At 43.2% G+C, this 9902-nt stretch overlaps 1 non-coding gene across 1 annotated transcript; it reads left to right on the top strand.

Moving 5' to 3' along the window:
- Nucleotides 1-6492: 6492 nt before the first annotated feature.
- Nucleotides 6493-6693, top strand: LOC119282864. The gene has a single exon (XR_005138903.1). It is a non-coding gene; the product is annotated as a U2 spliceosomal RNA (small nuclear RNA).
- Nucleotides 6694-9902: the final 3209 nt, after the last annotated feature.

Genomic DNA, 9902 nt, shown 5'->3' with positions numbered 1-9902 from the left:
TTGATAGTAGGAAGAGGGAATTCAAAACCTCCAATAGTAATAGGTTAAATTTTTCCAATAGAGTTGATACTATGAACTTGAGGTTGTTTCTTTGGAAAGTGTACCGTATGCTGATTACCATTAACATGAAAAGTGACATTGCCTTTGTTGCAATCAATAACAGCCCCTGCAGTATTCAGAAAGGGTCTACCAAGGATGATCGACATATTGTCGTCCTGAGGAATATCAAGAATAACAAAGTCCATTAAAATTGTAACGTTTGCAACCACAACAGGCACATCCTCACAAATACCGATGGGTATAGTAGTTGATTTATTAGCCATTTGCAAAGGGATTTCAGTAGGTGTCAACTTATTCAAATCATGTCTACGATATAAAGAGAAAGGCATAACACTAACACCGGCTCCAAGATCACACACTACAAAAAAAATACACTTCCGTGATGATACGTGTTTGTCACAGTAGGTCGTTTTTTTGTCATGCATGTACATCCATGACGATTTTATGACAGAATCAAGATAGTCATACCTGTGCTGCCGTAGAAGTGTTCCATGACATTACCAAAATTATCATCATGGAAGTGTCCACTTCCATGACGATAAATCGCACGTCACAGAAGTGCTTTCGTCAAGGGTGACCGACACGTGGCATCCACCGTAACGGAACACCGTTAAGCTATCGGGTCCCGTTTTGGATCCGATAACCCGTTAACAGCTCGGACCAATGGGGACTTTCCACGTGTAAAATCATCATTGGCTGGAGGAAACACGTGTCAGCTTCCCGTTGGCACAGGTGTCACTCATCCAATGGCCGAGATGCGCTTATGAAATGTTGACACGTGGACCGGCCCAAAAGTGGCCCATAAAGTTTAAATGGGCCAGCCCAACTAAATGGCCACAAGATTTTGCGGTCCATAATGGTCCGGCCCAGCAAAAGGCCCACAAGATTTTGTGGGCCATAATGGGGCGGCCCAGCTAAAGGCCCACAAGTTTTTGCGGGCCATAATGGGCCGGCCCAGCTAAAGGCCTCCAAGACTTTGCGGACCATAATGGGCTGGCCCAGCTAAAGGCCCAAGAGATTCCGCTGCCCGTAATGGGCCGGCCCAGCTGAAGGCCCAAAAGATTTTGATGACACTAGTAGGCCGGCCCATTAACAGGCTGCCATGTTTTGGGCCAAATGCCGGCCCATACTTGATCCGGTCCATTAACAGCTTGCCATGTTCCGGGCCTAATAGAGGCCCATATGAGATCCGGCCCATTAAAGCCTCCCACGTTCTGGGCCAAATTGCGGCCCAGACCAGGTCCGGCCCTTTGAGAAGCTTTGGGCTAAATTATGGCCCATATCAGATTTGGCCCGTCAACTGGACGCTATGCTTTTGGGCCCACTTGATAAAGGGCCATTTAGTAATTCGGCCTGATATTAGTTTTGGCCTGTTAAAGGCCCGTTTAACATTTCGGCCTGTTAAAAGCCCGTCATATAGTTGGGCTTAACTATGGCCCCGTTTGCATCTGGCCTGCTCACAATCGATAATCTGATTGGGCAAACAAGGACCGAGACAATTTTGGCCTGTTATAAGCCCATGATTTGATTGGCACAATCATGGGCCGGGGACTATTTCGGCCTGCTGCCGACCCGTAAGCTGTTCGGCAGGTTTCAGGCCCAACCTACTTTTCGGCCTCCTAAAACCCCATTGAGTTTTACTGGGAAAATAGGTCCGGCGGTTTACTCAGCCTATTAAAGGCCCGAATCTACTAGTAGGCTAGTTTACATTTAGGCCTGTCAACGGACCAAGATGACAGGGCCCATGATGCAGATCATACATAGTGATTTGCATGACGGCCCGATTATGTACCATAATTTTACGGTTTGGCTGGTTTACTGCGAACACAGGATATATATATATACAGTAAAATAACTACATCATCGTGAATAAGAAAAAAACCAAGACTATAAAATAAATAAATTACGGCATATTACATCCACTGGGTATCAAAGTTCGCCACTATGATAATAAAGCACAAGCAGACAACAGATTACATACACTGGGCATCAAAGTTCGCCACTATGATAATAAAGCACAAGCAGACAACAGAGTACATACACTGGGCATCAAAGATCGCCACCAGTGCAATTGAACACACCGACAAAATAATATACAAAACCGACAACACTTCAATAGGTTTCAAGAAAGGTTAGCCCTGCTCGGGAGCTGCAGCGCAAGCAGCTGAGCAGGCTAATGAGACTGCACTTGTTTGACACTTATATCCTCCTCACTCTGAAAGATAAACAAGAAGACAGATGACAGGTTTTGCACATATAAGTATCAGTGCTGAAATTCATCACATTTCTTACTAACGAATAAAGTTACACGGTTTAAAATAGCATTAACACAATATGGTATTGTTCAGGTCAAGACATGGCAGGAAATGACATTGTGAAGGAGTTAGCAGCTTCACGACACCACTGGATTACAAATCAAGAACTCATAAGTATCAATGGTAAGTGTGTTGTCAATTTACCCATTTCAGATTGGCAAAATAAGATCACTTGCTTTGTATAATTTAATTTACATGGCATGAAGAAGGAACTTGGTTGTACAACTGAAAACTTAAATTGAGAAAGACAAACTTTTGTTTATGAACTACATAATAAACTTTAAACATGCAATTTCATGCAAACACCAAAAATAAACAGTTGTTGTAGTCATGCCTAACCAAATATACACAACAAAGTTTGAAGGCTTGAGAAGGACAAACTTACATTATTGGTGAAGGCAGGCTCTATAAAGCCCTTGCCCATTCTGATGGGGGGTGGCAATTCAAGAAGTTTACCACAGAATCTTCTTCATAAACATTGCCTTTATTCTACATTTTGTTAAGAGTAAATATAGATGTGACAATATAAAAAAAATGGAGAATATGTAGGATAAGATGAAGAGTGATGCTACATAACCAAGTAGCTATAAATGTAAGTACAGCGATACAGTCAAAAGGTACAGCCAAGAGCAATGCAGAGCTAAACTTGTTCAGTACCATCAGTGTTATCCAACCTTATGGTAAGAGTAAATATAGACCTGATGTGTAGAAAATGGAGGGAAAAGGAAAATAAGCTGCAGAGTGATGGTACATGAACAACATGTCAATATAAGTACACTGATAAAGGATAGCAGGTACTTACAAGAACAATGCAGAGCTAAAAAATTCATTGGCATTGGATATATTCTACACTAATGTAACCATTCATACAGATCAGATAATTGGGAGCGAACAATTGATAAGCAAGCTATCATGCATACTGTTGTCAGATAATGAACCAGATATGTATGCAAGTACAGTGATATAGGACAACATGTACTAACAAGAGCAAAGCAGCGGGCAGCATATTTGTGATATCATGTCGTTCTTTTCAAACCGAAATTCTTTTTCGAGCAGATTTCTTGCAAAAAAGATCCGTAAGGCACATGCGGAAAAGTAGAAGTTCAAATTGTCATGCGATATCATAGAAAGTACCTCATCCTCGGAACGAGACCAGTGCATAACAAGGTTTTCCATTCAATGTCGTCTAAATTTAGCACAGGAGACTTCACCGGAAATTCGTTTATAGACTTGCCATAAAAGTGTGATTTCCTCAGGTAACACCGATACTACTGCAATGCTTCCTTGAAAAGCGCAAGCAAGCTTTGCTTGTCATGACCGTCCAGATTGACCCTCGCCTACTTACAACAATGCAATGTAAATCATTGATGTGTTCATTCAGCAAAAAACAGGAAAATAATCACCATGAATAATAGCACTTACACGTAAGTGGGCCAGGAAGATGTGAAAATGGTGTTTGTCTTCACTATAATCTTCCCATGATGGGAATATATGCATGTAGTCCCTAACAACATTGAAAGCATTGTCTTTTGAACTGGGAATAACTGGAATGGGGTTCCAATCTGCAGGAATTGGCCGTCTCTGCAGTTGGGATAGGTCTTCGGCCGGTGGACTTGCTGTACTTTTTGCCGGAGTGGGATTTTTCTGTGGTACGGCTGGTGCTATGTCAACTGACATCAGCATACCTTTTTCTCGAGTGCAGGTCCTGTGTGGTTGGGCTAGTGGTGTGGCCAATGAAGTATGGGTACAGTCTGCTAGAGTCGGTCCTACCTTTTGTGTCACTGGTGTACAGCCAATATAAGTGAGGTGCTGTTTGATTTCTCCGGCACAACCACATTTTTCAAGGACTTTGCTGGTGCTCCTTCAGGTTCGGCAATCACCCTCTTCCTTTTTGATGTCTGATGCACAAGAACATCATTTGAGTGGGAAAACATGGTATGATGACAGATGGAATATGTATTGATAATGGATGGGCATGGCATCTCGACATATATGATGAGTAAACTAAGCAGATGGCGGTGCAACAAAGTAGAAGAAATGCAAGACAACATATGCAAGATACGCGCAATCAATAAAACCTTGCCAAATTATAACAGGCACCTTGATGGGTGAACATGACATGCCTTCTGCCTTTGACTCCTCGAGGTTAGAATAGTCATTAGGATCATATTCTGAACAAGAATCTATAGGTGGGGAGCATATGAGTTTCATTGCATCCAGAATGGCACTCAATGCCTTGGTGCCAATTTTGTAAGTCATTGCAGTGTTCCACAATATTCTTCTGATGCGTGGATTCTGATATTCACTGTAATTGCGTATAATATCTGAGAACCATGAAAACATAAATAGTTGTGAGATTATCTTTGTAATGCAGATGATATTCTAATATAGGGGCGCCCCTGTAAACACTTGTGTGCTATCACTGGATTCTAATGAGAGAGCTCATGTGTGCTGTAATATGGTGCGTGCATTTATATAATCTGGCACAAGTATAGAAAAAATAGGCTCCAGAAGTAAGGATAGTTGGCAGATGGTAGGTTCATAATATACTGTATAGAGAGTTTATTGCCAAACAATGATAACAAGAGCACACAACAACTAGGCAGGTCATAGTGTACATAATAGGGGTACACCATAACCACGATATATAAATCGGGAAAGTGGAACTGGCTTGAAAATACGGTGTTGTATTGCCGCTAGTAATTGTAAGCCTATCGATCACGTACATGCCAGCTCTATCAGCTGTTGACTGCAGATGTCCCTGCGCCCCTTCCTGACAAGGCACATACTGTACGTACTAAATACAGAATAAACAAAGAGGAACATGTTAAAGAACAAAAGAGGAAGCATATTCTTGAGGTTCCATTTCATTGCATACAATGTTGGTTGCCCACTCATGATGAATCACAGCGCCCAAAGAAATGCAATTCCATGTTGTCTCTCTATATGTGGCAATTTTGAACAAGAGTCATTAGGATCATATTCTGAACAAGAGTCAACAGGTGGGGAGCGTATGAGTTTCATTGCATCCAGAATGGCACTCAATGCCTTGGTGCCAATTTTGTAAGTCATTGCAGTGTAGCTTCAAGAGTGGACAACTGCTAGTGCGACACAAATCAGATACACAGATCATAGTGTAGATATAACAGGAAAACCTTAAGCATCAGAGTAAAATCAGCAAAATGGAACTTGCTGGAATATATGTGCTAGTATTGCCGGTACGGCTAGAAAGGCTTCGGATACCAGCTCTCTTCAAGTGAAGATGCGGTACTGTTAATATCAGTGTAACTCTCAAAGGCGACACAGCTCCCCGCATTTCATTGCTATTCTTATAGGATTCAAGTGAGCAGGCCACTACAAACCTTATTCCTATATTTACAAAATCCTACGAATCAAAGAGGCTCAAAGTGTCCATCACAACCGACCGTATAGACCTCTATACTGCAAATGTCCCTGCTCATCTTCAGTACAAGGAACATACTGTACTACTATCATACTCCCTCCATTCCAAAATATAAGTCTTGGTAGAGATTTCGACTATGGATCACAAACAGATGTATCCAGATACATTTTAGAATGTAGATTCACTCATTTTGCTCCATATGTAATCCATGGTGGAATCTATACAAAGACTTGTATTTAGGAACGGAGAGAGTACATATTAAAGAAGAACGGAAGCAGAACATGGTAAAGAAGAGCAAGCAGATATTGGATAATAAAATGTTGGTCGCGGAGTGCCCACACATGATGAACCAGAGCGCATTAAGAATGCAACTCCCAGCTGTCTCTTGACCATTTCAGGCGGGTGGATGAAAATCCTACGTCTCCTAACGCTGCTTCTTCCTCGTCTCTGATTCTTCCCATACAGAAAACCGCACGGGCCGCCGGCCGGACCACCGGCCACCACCGCCTGTGTTCCTCCGACACCCCCACCCCTGCCCCCACCCGCATCGAGTTTTCTTTGTTTGGCGAGGCCCCACAACCACCCGAGCCCGTTCGTTCGCACCGCCGAACTCCGGCATGCTCTGAAAAATCGACTGACCCAATTTTGAAATTCAGTCTACTGTGATTTAACTAGTGTGGAATATAAAAGGGGAAAACCATAAGCATTGGGAGTATAGTGTCGAGAGTACCGGCAACGATATTAATACTGTTGATCCTACTGTTCTTATCAGTTTAATATCTGATACGTGGGCCATGTGCCCACAATGATATTAAATTTAGTTTTTATGGGGAAGTGTCCATCACAATGGCTTGCCATTGGGGCTCTCATGTGTCGCCTGGGCGTTGCACTACTGCCCAGGCAGGTGCACCTCAAAAAAAATAGTGTTGAGGGTGCCATGGCGGATCTGAAGGTGCAAACCGGACAAAGGCAACTTCGCAACCAAGACAAGAAATCAGAGTAAAGAGTGGAGATCTATTTTCTTGCTCTAATAAATAAGTTGAGCAAATACGGAGGAGTACCGCCTCTAGTATGGCGCCGTGTATGCATCTACTGAAAATTTGACGGTGCCGCGGTAGCGATGGCTGTCGGTGGCGTGGAAGCAGATCTAGGAGGGGATAAGGTGGCGGCGGGGCGTGGTGGACGAGACGGTCATAGGAGCGGCCCCGGCAAGGTGGACGATGGCGGGGATGAAGCGAGAGGACGGGATGCAAGGATCCCGGTCCGAAGCCGTGGATGAGAGAGGTCGATCTCTTGTAATGGACGACGGTGTCGGGGTATCAGCTCCAGCATGGTGGAAGAGGACGGCGGTGGATGGGGTGGCGTACGGCGGCGGACGGAGGAGGGTGGGTGGAGAGGGTGTTTTGGCGCCCATGGAGTACGAACGGGGAAAAGGGAGGTAGAGAGTAAGGGGGGAACAATGTATTCAGGGCGCGCTTGTCTCAAATGCGAGGAAATTTACAAACTTAGCCCCCGTTTCAAATTCCTACATCACAGCAATATTAGTCGGTTGGGGATAGGACGGTAATCTTGCATACATCGAATATTTTCCGACGAGAGTTTGTTTTTGGCGCCCACCGTGTATGAATATGAATCGGGAAGGGAGTCGATTTCGGCCGAGGACACACTGTGTTTTGGCGCCCACCGTGTATGAATCCGGGTGAGAGGCGGTTACGTCACGTTTGGGTGAAATTACAAACCTACCCCTATCGAAACCTATAGAAATCCAGCAGACAGGCTTTGCGTGGCAGGGATAGGCAGTAGTATTTTCCATCTCGTAGATTTTGGTTTCAGGCGGTTACTGCGACTTTCCCCGCTTCGTTCAAATTTTGTATTCTATTTTTTTCGGGCAGGATCCATTTTCAATTGGAATTAAATTCTATATACATCATTTTTATATATACTTTCAAAAGCACAACACCATTTATACATAAATATGGTTTACAAATGGCATGATCTCAGATTCATAAGGTTGTATCCATCAATTTGGATTTTCAAATATTTGAAACCACTTTATGTTGAAATCCAATGTATGCATTCCTCGCTAACTTTCTCCAAGTAATGTGTGTTTCATGTGGGGTTTTTTACTTCTCAAACATGTATAATGTGTTTCAAACATGCAACATATAGTGTAATCCCGTTTAGACATTAATTGCATATAAACCATGCATTGTATGTAATTAAAGAATCTATGGATCACCAATATTGATAAACTATATAACATTACACGTGTGCCCAAATTCAAATGAATATGCATGTTTGATACACCAATTTGTGTTATGATATTATCGATGTCATGATCTCCAGTTTAAATATTTGAATCCCCTTTAATCCAGATATTCGTCTCATATAGCTATCACTCATGCTTATATAGGACTATCTCTCTGGATCTATACGCGTTCATCGTCTCTCAGGTATCTCTCGTGCTACCTGTATGTCGACAATGATCTTTTATCTTCGTAACACACTGACGGTACTCTCTCCCTCGACCTTCATCACTCTATCTCTCTCTAAGTATATCTCGCTCCCTGATATGTGTCTCTAACTATGATTCTCCATGTGGAATCTCTTTCTCTTACACAAACACAAAAATTTGTCTCCCGGGGTCTCATTTCTCTCTACTATTCCCATGTGTGCCACTCGCACACCCCTCATACAGAGATGTCTTTCGCTCCTTACATATGAGAACCTACGACTCTTCCTCTTAAATATCTCTTTCTCACACACAAACACAAACTCTGTCTCCTAGGGTCTCATATTTCTCCATTGTTCTCTTGTATGTCGCTCACACACACTCTCTCCCCCTAGAGATATCTTGCGTTCCCTCATATGTCTCTCTAGCTATCACTCTCGTTGTGAAATATCTTTCTCTCTTGCAGACATAAAACTCCATCTCTCGGGATCTCATTTCTCTCTGATATCTGTTTGTATGTGACTCACATGCACCCTCTCTCTATCTCTGTCACACCCACACACATAACTCGGCCTTTTGATCCACTCGACTCCTATCTCTAACTTACACTAGCTAGAATCTTTATCTTTCTATTTATCTGTTTCTCCATCAACCTTCTATCTCGCCCTCACGCTTGATTCCTATCACGCACACTACATATGTTTCTCTCTACATGCAATCAAGTGCCCTCTTTTTATTTTTGTCTCTCACACACATATATAACTTCACCCTCTGAACCACCCGGCGGTCATCTCCAACACCCAAACTAGCCGATGTCCCTCTAGCTAGCATCTCCATTTCTGTATTTATCTGTAATTTCTCCGTCAACATTTCTTTCTCGCATGGAGTCTTGCTTCCTATCACCCACACTATATATGTCTCTCCATACATATGCATTTATAGGTTGATCTCTTTTGCACAATCAGTGTGCCTCACTCCCTATGCTCGCCATAGATGCATGCTCCAGCCCACGCCACTATCTCTTAAAGACAAAAACACATGCTCAATTGTTGGGTCTTCTTCCCTACATTCTCACATGCATGCATATTGTCATACCGATCCGTCTCTCCCATGTTGTTGATCTTATGACTTATGTCTTCTTTCTTTTATCTCGATCATGCGCGCGCACACACACACATCCCACATATACATGTATACCTCACACATGCACGTTCAAGGTCTCTATATCTCCATACATAGTTAATTACCCTCAATCCTAATGCCACATCGAATCGTTCTCCTCTTGTGTGCACATAACTTCCGCCCGGATGGGTAAAACACACACTCACACTTAACAATCTCCTTCTAGCTCCCCCCCCCCCCGCCGCCGCCTCTCACTCTTCCCCTATATCCCCGAAACCAATAAGACCATCCCTTTGTTTAATTCCCGCCTACATGCACCATCGATATATAGTAGTCTTCCTCGGTGTCTCTCAAACAAACACGTTCTCTCGATGTTGACTCCTCTCACACGCATACACCTTCTCTTCCCTCTCTACGGGCATTTTCTCTCTCGCACCCCATGGTTGGTGGTCTCTGCCATACACATCACCTCTCTATGATGAAGCCATGCACACTTAAATTACATCCGCCACCGAGGACCCCGCGACGCACACACACACACACACAAACA

This window comes from Triticum dicoccoides, chromosome 3B, assembly GCF_002162155.2.
Source record: "Triticum dicoccoides isolate Atlit2015 ecotype Zavitan chromosome 3B, WEW_v2.0, whole genome shotgun sequence".
Classification (NCBI taxonomy): Eukaryota; Viridiplantae; Streptophyta; class Magnoliopsida; order Poales; family Poaceae; genus Triticum; species Triticum dicoccoides.
The sequence above is the reverse complement of the archived record's forward strand: the minus strand, read 5'-3'. Positions and strand labels throughout refer to the sequence as shown.